Genomic DNA, 11,815 nt, shown 5'->3' with positions numbered 1-11,815 from the left:
TTTAATTTCTGGCCATGTGCTTGCAAGTCGCGTGTCAATCTCCTGATTTTCCTGACAATCTTGTGTGATGTGCAGGCCCAAATAGTTTCTAGTGAATCCATGCAGGGTGTTGTGCAGGGTGTAATCTGCACTACATGTGCTGCTTTGATTGCTTTCAGTTCAGCTTTTCTAGGTGTAGGATGACCTGGAATGGTACTCACTTATATAGGGTTTAGCTTTATGTAGTGTCATACTACTGTTACACTGCTATTGCCATACCATATGTGCCTTATGTTTGCTTGCATCTTCATGATTAGCAACCTCCTCTGTGTGTTTGGCAGTTGCATATAGTCTCCTGGCTTAATTGTTTGCCCCCATATTCCACGGTATGGGCCTGTTGTGTTTCAAGTTCAGGCACTCCCGAGGTTGTGTTTCTGAAGGGAGGGGTAGTCGTCTTTGCATCTCATATGCTAGCTGGCATAGTATCTTGGGACGAGGTTCTGAGCTCTTGAGACAAAGAATTTGTGCTGCAGGCTGCAACTCTACTGTCTAGGTGCTTGTTCGTTAGCTCTTTCTCATAGAGGTCTTCAAGCATGGTAAAGTTGGAAAGACCTGTTATTACTACCCGATGCCTGTATTCGACGAGTTGTCTTTTTTGTGTGCTGCTGGTAATTCATACCGTACCATACCTTGGACACAAGCACAGCATCTGCGATTTTCTATAGTATCCACTTGTCCACACCCATTATTTCGAGATTATTCTTTTCACCAGGTGTGGAAGTTGCGTCCAGGCATTGCATAATTGTTTCACCCACGTGCTGGCTCTGCCGTCATGGGCTTACACTGGCTGAGGATTTGTGGATGTTGTTTTGTGGGCATACTTGTCCAGCTATGTGGATCAGAATGTGCAATCTGGGGCAGTTCTTGATTCTAGTCTTTCTTTTTTTTCGACGTTGATATGAGCTGACTTATCAGAAAGCGAGAGGCCAGACCGGCCAAGAAAGTCTGAAGTGTTGTCGAGGGCTTGTTGCATCATTCTTGATTTCTGCATAAGATAGCTTTCCCATAGACTGTAATACACCATAGGCTGTAGTGTTTCTTGTAGTATGCCCGTGTTGTTGGTATGTGTGGGCCAAATGTACCTCCAACTCTCACCTGGAATTTTCTGCCTTTCAGAATGTTACTGTTTAAGTGCTCTACCAAAAATGTTTTTGCTCATCGTTCCTCTTATTAGAGCAGCATGAGGTACTCCTGTTAAAAGCCTCTTAACTCTCTTCATTCTTTCATAAGCGGTATTACACAATGTCCTGCAATAAAGTTCCTGCTGCTTATGGCCCACTCATATCTGCCAGAAGGGACAACTCTTGAAAAAGGTTTTCTTTGTGCTATGTGTGCGACGTATATGTAGTATGAGCATTCATGCCTTGATATTATACATCTGTAGAACCAGCTTCCTGACAGAGTACTTGCTATACCTGATCATGCTTATTTGTGCAGTGCTGTTGAACAATACATATTGATGCAATGAATATTTACACACTCGAATTATCATGAAACATGGTTGTTTTACAATTCTGCCCTTTGCTTTCTATTGGTGTTAGATTTTGCATAAGCATGCCCCCCTATGCAATAGTATATTGAAGTGTAAGGGTTCAATAAAAGGTGATGAACTAAATCTAAGTGCAAGAGCTTTTTTTTTCACCTATGACTCCCATTGAAATGCGACTTCCATGGCTGGCAAAACAACCCCTCGCCTTGTGTTAGCAGCAGACTGCTATAGCCACAGTGGCAGGTGAACAAATTGAAGAACAATATTTCTGTCTATAATTTTTTTTCTTGCCTGTATGTAAGTAAAGTTTGGAATAAGTTTGTCATTGCAAAAAAGCCCGGTTTGTGTTATTTTATTGAATAAACCACATATTGTGTATAGTTGAAATGCAGAAATTTGTTCTAAAATCCTCGGGTGATATATGTTCTTGCAAGTAGCATGGTAGTTCATTATTTATAAAGATAGTAATCGCAGCGGATATCGTTATATGGTTTTACACACTAATATATGTGATCACAAACTTATTAGAAACTTACTAGAAACATGTAAGGCATGAATGTTTCTGCACACTTGATCAGCCGTGAACGTGCAAGAACTGCTTGTACTGGCTGACTTCACTGCACAGTTTTGATTTACTTTTCTTCAGCGTGTCGTTTTATACTGTTTTATCCCCACAAGAACAGGCCATTTGCCTGCTTTTCGCATTGTTGCACGAGTTCTACATAATTGTGCAGGAGGGTACGTTGTCACTGTGCCATTATAGCAAGCAATTTACTTAATCTACTAGCTGTACAGTTAAGTACCTTGCAGAGCATGTGTTCATACAGATGCAGTAAGGATACAAAGTCCGCAACATAGTCAATGTTTATTGGTTTCTGTGCAAGAAAAAAAAATATCCAGAGAAGAGGTGCAACTTAACGTGCATGTAATGTTTTATTCAAGCCACGGATTTAATGCTATCGTAGCAAATTCATTACGATAGCCTACACTTTCGCTCTGTCAAATTTAATAAGAGGCAAGATAAGCTTTCAAGATGCATCGGGAAATTCATGCTTGAAAACCGACAAGAAAATGCAACTGAACGGTACCGCGTTCAGCGCAACGTTGAAACTTCGGGTACTTTGCTGTCTTGTCATTTGCCCTTGCCAAGTTTGAAGTAATTCAAGCTGCTTTGTAAGCGCGATTTCTGCATGCTACTCAGCAAAAGAAAATTGTGACGACCTCGTCGTCTGCTGGGGTTCGAACACCTCCTAGCACTGAGAACTCGCAAAGGCGTACGAAGCAAACGTGAAAATGCACTTCATTTGCTGTGTAGCGTGTCAACAAACGCATAGCAATCGGAGAATGCAATCTGCGGTACAAGTTTTTTATTCTCCCTTCGCGTACGTACCGAATTCGACGATCCACCTCTCCGCGCATTGCACTTGTCGTGCGAGACGCCATTTTCCAAAACAAACCGGCGGAATAGCTCCGTTGACAGCTCTCCGCGCAATTTCGACGGAAAATCGCAGCGATCGGTGCGACGGTGCGACTGTGCGACCAACCGGTTGGTCGCAGCCGAAAATCGGGGGGTCGGCACTGCGACTGCGATTTTCATCGCAAACGACGGAAATCGCACTTCCGGTGCGACGAAAATCGCATCATGTGAAACAGGCTTCACGCGCAGCCCAAGGGCAGTTCCTGCACTTAAAAAGCCGCCACCATGCTGTGCAGCATATTCCTCCCATTCGTTGAGAAAAACAATAAGCTCATTCAAAAATTGTGCACTTCTTGAATCAGCACGAATGCATTTTGATGGGATTCTAGACGACATTATAAAAATTAGTCTTTCCATTAGTTTTACAAACCGTTCTGTCGTTTCGATGTTTCTGACGCTGCCCTTTGCAAATGCGGATGAGGAGCTGCGGGCTCCTCATTCGCATGAGGATACATTCCAACACCCACAGCTGATCGAACCGCATGCCCCGGGTGGACTTTCTGGAAGCTGCCTCGAAACATGCCTTCACATCAAGGCGCTGCTTTGGAGGAAGGCCTCCGATTTTCTCCTCCAGCACAATAGTTGGGATATGGACTGCGTGAGTGCCCGGAGGTCTTTGACGGTCTTGTTGAAAGTTCTTTTTTTGGGGGGCCGGAATAAGTCGAGGGATTTTCGCTTCCTTGCATTTATTTGTTTCAAAGTCGCTAGTCGTTTCTTATGCTGCCTGCTGAACTGGTTCAAGATAAGCTTTCTTGAGTATTTGCATCGTAGGCAAGTATTTCAAATCGGACGTCGTTACCGTGCAGGGTTTCGAGAAGTACGCTTTTCCATACTGTGTATGCTAGCCAGGTGAGAGAGGCTCAGTCTAACAGCCGGGGCAAAGTAGCAATTTATCTCGTCCTTTGAACGTAGCGTTCGTCGAAATGCCTTGAGCACACGACACAGGTTTCGTCGATAGCCTTGTCATCTTGCTTTATGTTTCGAGGCCATTCTTGCAACCGATGAGGGTCGGACAGGGCGCGGAACGACACTTTCTCTTTCGACGACTTGTAGCCACCTTTGCAGAGCGGCACGAAACACGTGCGACCTTTTTTGTCGGCATTATCGCACGTGCATCGAGAGGCACAAACGAATCACGAACAAATCCCAGCCCGCGCGCACTTGCCAACTGGCTGGGCGAACGGCGAGCCTAGAACAGTGCGGCCAAAGCCGCTCGCCTGGTAGCTGCAGCGCCACCTACGCAGTGCATCCAAACTGGTTTCACAGGGGCTCCTTGAAATGGCGGCCGTTCACGACACTAGGAAAACCTTCTAGCCTCTGTAGCATGACCAAGTGAAGAAAAACAAGAACAGATGACCAACTGTTTCAAAGCGAGCGCGAACCTTCTCGTCTGTCCTCCAACTTTAGCGGCCCGCTGATACTTCTTACGTAACATGTAGTCGTACACACAATAACAAGTACTCATAGTTAAACAAAAGGTAACACTGAACTTAGCGTCACACATTACTACCCCCCTTTTCCTTGGCTTCTGAATTGGATTGGCGCGGCTCGCTACGTGCTTGCGCGCGCTTTTCCGAGCGCAGATTGCTGTGCGCCTGGTTGCTGCACTAGGCTCTTATACAGTTGCTTTTTCGAGCGCAGATCGGTGTGCGTCTAGTTTTTGCACTAGGCTTTTATACGATCGCTTGTCGCTGCTTTCCATTCGTCGCGGCTTGGTACTGGCGCACAGAGTTGGTGCGCGCCTGCTTTTTGCACTGGTCTTTGAACACATCGCTCGCTGCTCGCACTTGAGCAAAGTGAGCGTCGCTTAGCGCGGAAGTGCTGCGCCGCGGGCGTACCGTGTATGTAAGCGCGCAGCAATGCCGAGAAACATTCATGCAAAAGCAAAGGATCAGAAAACTGCGCTTTGTTTTCGATTACTTTGTCATGTACCTTCACACTGGGTAGCGCCGAGCGATCGCTTCTAACAAACGCAGAAATGAGTCTTTGCAGCGCGTGTGGCCATTAATTGACTCCCACCCCACAGCCATGTGAGGTGCGACTCCAGCAGCGGTGCAGTTACTCTGCAGCCGGCGGAGAGGAGGTGGCGCTTCACTTGCTGCCAATAACTTTCTTTTTTTTTTTTTTTGCGTGTGAACGCCCGTGATAGCTCGTGAGGTTGTGCGGGATGAGCTGCTGGCGCGACCCCCACTCGGTGGCCCCGAGAGGATTGTGCAAATTGATGAATGCCTCCTTCGCGGCGAGCGAAAATACAATCGAGGCCGCCTGATGACGGGCGACAACGTTCTGCCGAGCCGCCAAAATCACGGCGGCATTGCAGATCGTGGACCATGGGTATTCGGCATGATCTGCGTGATCACCGGGCAGCTCCGACTATTCAAGGTCGACAGACGAGACGCGGCGACGCTAGGCCCCATTATTGCAGCCTACGTTGAACCGTGGACCACCATCCAAAGTGATGAATATGCCGCATACAACTGCATGCCGTACTTAGTGGATGCTAACGGAGCGAGCCTCAACCTGCAATGGGAAACTAAACCACAGCGTGAACTTTGTGGACCCAAACACGGTCGTTGACACGCTAATGGAGAAACTGAAGCGCCACCTCCTCTCAGCCGGCTGCAGGGTAACTGCACCGCTGCTGGAGTCGCACCTCGCATGGCTGTGGGGTGGGAGTCAATTAATGGCCACACGCGCTGCAAAGAGTTATTTCTGCGTTTGTTGCGATCGCTCGGCGCTACGCAGTGTGAAGGTACATGACAAAGTAATGGAAAACAAAGCGCAGTTTCCTGACCCTTTGCTTTTGCATGAATGTTTCCCGGCATTGCTGCGCGCTTACATACACGGTACGCCCGCGGCGCAGCACTTCCGCGCTAAGCGACGCTCACTTTGCTCACTTCGTAATTATATATAACTGCGAGCAGCGAGCGATGTGTTCAAAGACCCATAGAGTTAGTAGAACAACTCTAGAGGAAAAGCTGGGCCGGAAAAGTGGGAACCTCTAGGGCGCATAGAGTTTCCTACAAAATTACTTGAGGAAACTCTGGCGCTGCAGTCGTTGTCCTACCATGGGAATGATGGGAAGTACATGGATTTGTCTGATCTTCGTGCTTGTGGATTCAGACGTTCTTGTGGCTTTGTATATTACGCTATATAAATCTTATTGTCTTATATTTCAGCGCAATCTATATTCTTCGAAGTGTAGAAGACGCCGGGGAACGCGTACAATTGCTATTAATTGCAATGATTGAGCTTGTTTATGTGCCCAAATCGAAACGCACCAAGCGTCTCAAAGCACTGGCATGCCCGCGATAAATTCATAAGTGCGTTTCATTCGCTTGTCGATACATGCATCCGTGGCTTAATGGTTTCAATATCAGGCTTCTGTACTAGAGTCCCTGTGTTCGAATCCTGCAGTCGGGCAATTTTAATGATGTTTATTTAAGTATTTATTACGCAATAAACTGTTGAAAATGACGAGTTTACTAAGTCACAAAGCCGTTTGAAGCCAAAAAGGACGAAGTTTAGGCAAATCCATGTACTTCCCATAATTCCCATGCTGGGACAACCGCTCCCATTGTAGCTCACGTAGACACTAGCGCCAGAGTTCCCTCTAGTAATTTTGTAGGAAACTCTATGCTAGGGCGCCGCCCTGTTGCTACTGGTCAATGTGGCCAGCGCAATTACTATTGAAAGAACTGAAAGCAAGTACAGGTCACCTTATGCTTTCTCATCTAAAGACGCATACCTGATGGCTTTATGAAGGTGGTACGTTAATATTAAGTTTACAGAAAGCGATCGCTAAGTCTGCGACTTATGTAAATCACGATGTACGCATTCTTGCAATAAAGGATGACACGAATTTCGGTTTCGAATCTGTTTTTTGGATGCGTAGTAGTTTCGTACAGTTTAGGTTTGACATGCGATCGCGCGTCGACATCGGACGCTATGGCACACACACTCGTGCCTTGTGTGCCACCGAAGTGCTCTGGCATATACCTTCACATGTAAGTAAACGAATGTATCTCCTTGTTGAGAATATCACGCGAGTAGGCAGCTCTTGTGGTGCATCACAATCGTTTGAGAAGCGTCACACTAGAGCATTTTTCTGCATGCGGAGCAGTGTTTTTATTTGCAGGTTTCCCTTCAGTAGGAAATTGCTGGACAGGCGGACCAGCGCACCGGAATTGTACTGACGAAGTCGCAAGCAACTCAAAGAATCTGTTTAATTGTTGCACTTTGAACAATCATGCTTCTACAAAGGCCACAGCAGACAAACAGTCTGATGCTGAGTATTTCTCTGCCACGAAGTAATCAAGAGGCGAGTGCCTAATGCGGACGAAATCGAGTGCATCGAGACTTAGAACGGCAGAAAGCTCAGCTACTTGGTAAGGATTCATTATGCAAAACAGAGGTGAGGCGTGCAGACGGGACAAAAGAGTAGAGAACTGGGCGGCGCTCGTGTTGTTTGCTTGTAAATACTCTTCTCTTTAAGTCCTGACTGCACGCCTCACCTCCGTTTTGCATAACGAGTGCATCAACCCACATATTAATAGCGTAGGCGTTTTATTAACTGTGCAATATTTTCAACACTTCCTTGCATGCCATTTCATGTGGAATATCTTTTCTGGTCACAAATTTGTGCAGCGAATCTATTTGCATGATTGACTCCGGGCCTGCGGGAACGTTCACTTGCACTTGATGCTGAGTCTTTTACATGTATCCATAAACTGAAGATATGCACATCGGATCCCTGCGAGCATTTTCAAAATTCAATTATTTTAGACAACAGGCACATATGCAATACTGACATAATCCCGAGTACCACTAAGCAGCTGGGACACATTTTTGTTGACCATACTCGCAGGTAAAATAAGTAGATCATGTGGACAGCTCCAGCTCATTCTCCTTAAATCAGTGTGTACAAGGGGTATGCAAAGATAATTTTTTTCTCGCGCACCGATTATTTTGCTGTATAAGCAAGAGAACCCACCACGTTAGTGTAACGTATCTTGCACATCACACTAATATGTGCTTTAATTTACCAAGTGAGATGAGTTACTTTTATGGCTCATTCAGTCATATCACACTGCAAGCTGCATTCATCAATCTTCAATTGGATTTTACAAATGTTTAATGAAACATGTTTCCCTTTTATGCAGATATGCAATGGCAAGCCCTTCTGTGTGTTCCAAAGGTAAAATTTAAGCTCTAAATTAAAAAAGACATTTTTAGTCAGAAACAAGCAAAAATGATTAATGCAGAGTATCGAAGCCCAAGGTACAGAAATTATGAGAAGTGTCGAATGGTTTTAAGGAAAGAGTCGTATTTGCAATTGCAACTCTTTAGTGGAGGTCAAGCAAGTCAATATAGGTAGAATATTCTGCAAGATTATGCGAGTGAGGGGATGTCAAACAATGGGTCAGGAAATACGTTGTTTTTCGGCAAAACAAAAGCTATGATTGTCATTACATAAGTCATTTTAGCATCATGAGACTGGTGCTTGATAAATTCAGAAATAAACCAAAGAAAACAAGACAAGCAAAAATAAAAAAACAGTTTAATGATGCTCTCTCTCCACACTGGGATAAATAAAAATAAACACATCACATCTAATGTGGACATATCAGACGCCTTGTGAAACACGAAAGGAAAAATTCAGTTTCGAGCTATGGAACTTGCAGCATAGATGTGGGGGGCCTTGCACTAATAGTGATAGTTACCACTGCATTTAGAAATTGAAAGCATTTGTGCAGACAAGGATGATTCTTTATACTTTTGGCTACCACTTCAAATGCCTCCACCAAGTGTTACAATGCTGCACGCAGCCATACTAAGGATCTCGCAGCAACACCTGCAGGTAAAAAGCAGAAGCAGTCAAAGTCCTGGTGTGTACTGGACACCATGTTTGAAAATTTTTGGGCAAGAAGAATGCAAGAAGCAGACATAACTGCATTGATTTCAATAATTTCCCATTTGAATGGCCTTTTCTTTTTGTTTAGACAATGCCTACGCCTAGCCACAGCAGCTCCCTCATACAGACTCCGCAAGCCAAGAGGCCGTGGAGGCAAATGCAGGTAAGAGGCAAGAAGCAATAGCACTGGTGTCGACATTCATCTACTTTCTTTCTTTTTCTTTCGTTTAGGCAGCCGGCACACCTCGAACAGCCACCTTGACTGTGGGTGTGCCACCCTAGTCGTAAAGGAAACATTTGAGGGAAAGCGACAGGCAATGTGAACAGCCACTTCTCCATGTAAACGATACTCTTTCTCTCGGATGACTCCTACGCCTCGCCACGCCAGGACACTTGTGCACAAAGATGCCGCGGAGGCACGTGCAGGTCAGAGGCAAGAAGCAATGGCACTGGTGTCGACATTCACCCAATTTCTTTTTCTTACACTGAGACAGCCAGCACACCTCGAACAGCCACCTTGACTGCGGGTGTGTCAGTAGATTCCTGTTGTACATATGCTCATAATAAACTTCAGTAAACTTGAACTTGATAATAAACTTGAAGGCAAATGGGACATTGATGCATTGTATTTTTGAACATTTATTGTACACATACAATATATGTTACACTTTGCAGTGCTACAGAGCGTATTTTGAAGCTTCCCCCTATATTTTGCACCTTTAATTACGTATGTGTTGTGTGGCCCTCAATGCAGTTCATGTTGTAGCAGCTGCTTTGTCTGTGTATCGCACATTGGCTTAAGCTCGTGATATCCACATACTTCTCTCACATATACAAAATAAAGTTCTATGTAGTCCTCAGTGTTACAACAAAAAATGAAAGTAAACAATCCAATCGTGGAATTGTGTTTAATACAGTGATTCCTATGACAGTTACTGACAAGTTGACAACTTGAACTGGTCAATTGGTCCATAGCCTCCTCTATTTTTCAAAAATAAAGGAGGCTATGGATCCATCATGGCAAGGAATTGTATGTATACATAAAAAAGAGGGGGGTATGTGTGTGTGTGTTTGTAGTAGGGGGTATAGGATTAGGGCGGTACGAAAAAATGTACCAACACCGTCCTCTAGACCCATTGCGTTAAGGTACCGTAACAAAGCGTATTATGCATAAAGTTCACACAACCAACTCTGATATTACTGCACACGCCAGGCGACGCGAGCTACATTTGTCATGACCCATTCGCGACTGCACCGGATGCCCTCCATATTATTCTCGTTAATCGTGCTCACTGCACCGAGGCAAAAGAAAGATCATGGGCGCAGGTGCCTTTAAGGTATCTCGACCTTGCGAGGCACTGCTGCGCGTGCCAGGGGAGCTGTCCGTGCGAACACTCCCTGGCACACACCTGCCTCGGCGGCCCCAACCTACGTACCGTTCTGCTTCGAGCTTTGATCCCCCCACTGTCCCTTGGGTGCCCTGGAGTTCCTGCGCCGCCTGCTTTATTATAATCTCAGGTGCTCTCCTGAGACTTCCGTTTGTAGGTTACATGTGCCCTACCCCAACTGGATCAGTGCTTATAATAATAAAAAAGCCCGATCTATCGTCGCGACGATAGATCGCGAAAGCGGCTTTTGCAACGTACCGCGCCCGTGCGAAGAGAATTACGGAATGCCAACGAGGAATCTGACCACAGCTCCGAGCTCGTAACCTCGTCGAGTGACACTCCTGCAACAGGCGTGACCGCTGAAAACCGCATACCGCCGGAAACTTCAACAAGATCATCCCTCGGTTGCATAACTGCCACCTGTACGGTCAACATGGACCACACCCACACCGCCCCGCAACATAGAATAAAGAACCAACTTATAAAGCCCAAACGCACGGCTGCACCCACACGTCACGACACTACAAGCGAGACGCCATGCTGCTACGCTGCTACGGTTGCCGGATTAAAACTGACTACTGTCACCAAGTCTAGCAAGCGTCTCAGGAGCTGGCAACCTCGGCGCGTAGCAACATGGCGGCGCTCTTGCGGTTCCCGATTTCAATGCATGGGCCCTATGGGTAGCTTGTCCTCTAGAGTCAGTATAGACCGTTTTTTCGTAGGCGCCGCCATATTGCGAACGCAGTGGCGCCGCCTATGAGCAGCGCCATACTGGCTTGGGTGAAAGTGGTCTTTTGCATGGCAGGTATACGCTTGGCGGCAGTTTCTGGCGTCTTTTTTCGCGGTCGTGCAGTCTGTTTAGTATGACGTGCGTCTTCTACGTAGTAAACGGTTCTGTGAGACGTGCTGAAGTGGTTTAAGGCATCATGGCCGGAATTTTCTCTGGCGTTGAGGTGGACAGAACACGCAACGCGATGTGTGCGCGCATATTCGAGTCTGCAATCAGCCTCGGAGATGAATTGTGTATTTCTGAATGTTCCAGTCACTAATGTGACCTTATTGCCGTATTATTCTCTATTTCTAAGCTGCGGAAACATACGCGACGATCATAACAGCGTGATCGTGGGTACCGTTCTGCCACGATAGGAGCTGTGATGTTATACTTTGGCAAGCGTTCAAACTGTTCGCTGCAGGTTACATTGCGTGACTACTTGGTTCGATGGGTGAGGTTTCCGCACCTGAATAAAATAGTTTTGGCAAGTGATAGGAGCATACCTTACAGTCTGAATTACGCTTGTCCAGCAAAGGGACTGTTTACGAACTGCGCGAGCGTCCTAAGCAGTGGTAAGTGCTGGATTACATATATCTTTGTTCTATATACCGCATGGTCCAAGCATACCGCATCAGCGGTTATATATTTATAAACGTTGTGCGGCGTGACTATGCGAGGCCCTATTGCGGCGTTAGCCCGTTTTCTCTTGCTTTTTCGAGAAAGAGGATTATAAGCG

The sequence above is a fragment of the Dermacentor variabilis genome, unplaced genomic scaffold (genome assembly GCF_050947875.1).
Source record: "Dermacentor variabilis isolate Ectoservices unplaced genomic scaffold, ASM5094787v1 scaffold_14, whole genome shotgun sequence".
Classification (NCBI taxonomy): Eukaryota; Metazoa; Arthropoda; class Arachnida; order Ixodida; family Ixodidae; genus Dermacentor; species Dermacentor variabilis.
The sequence above is the reverse complement of the archived record's forward strand: the minus strand, read 5'-3'. Positions refer to the sequence as shown.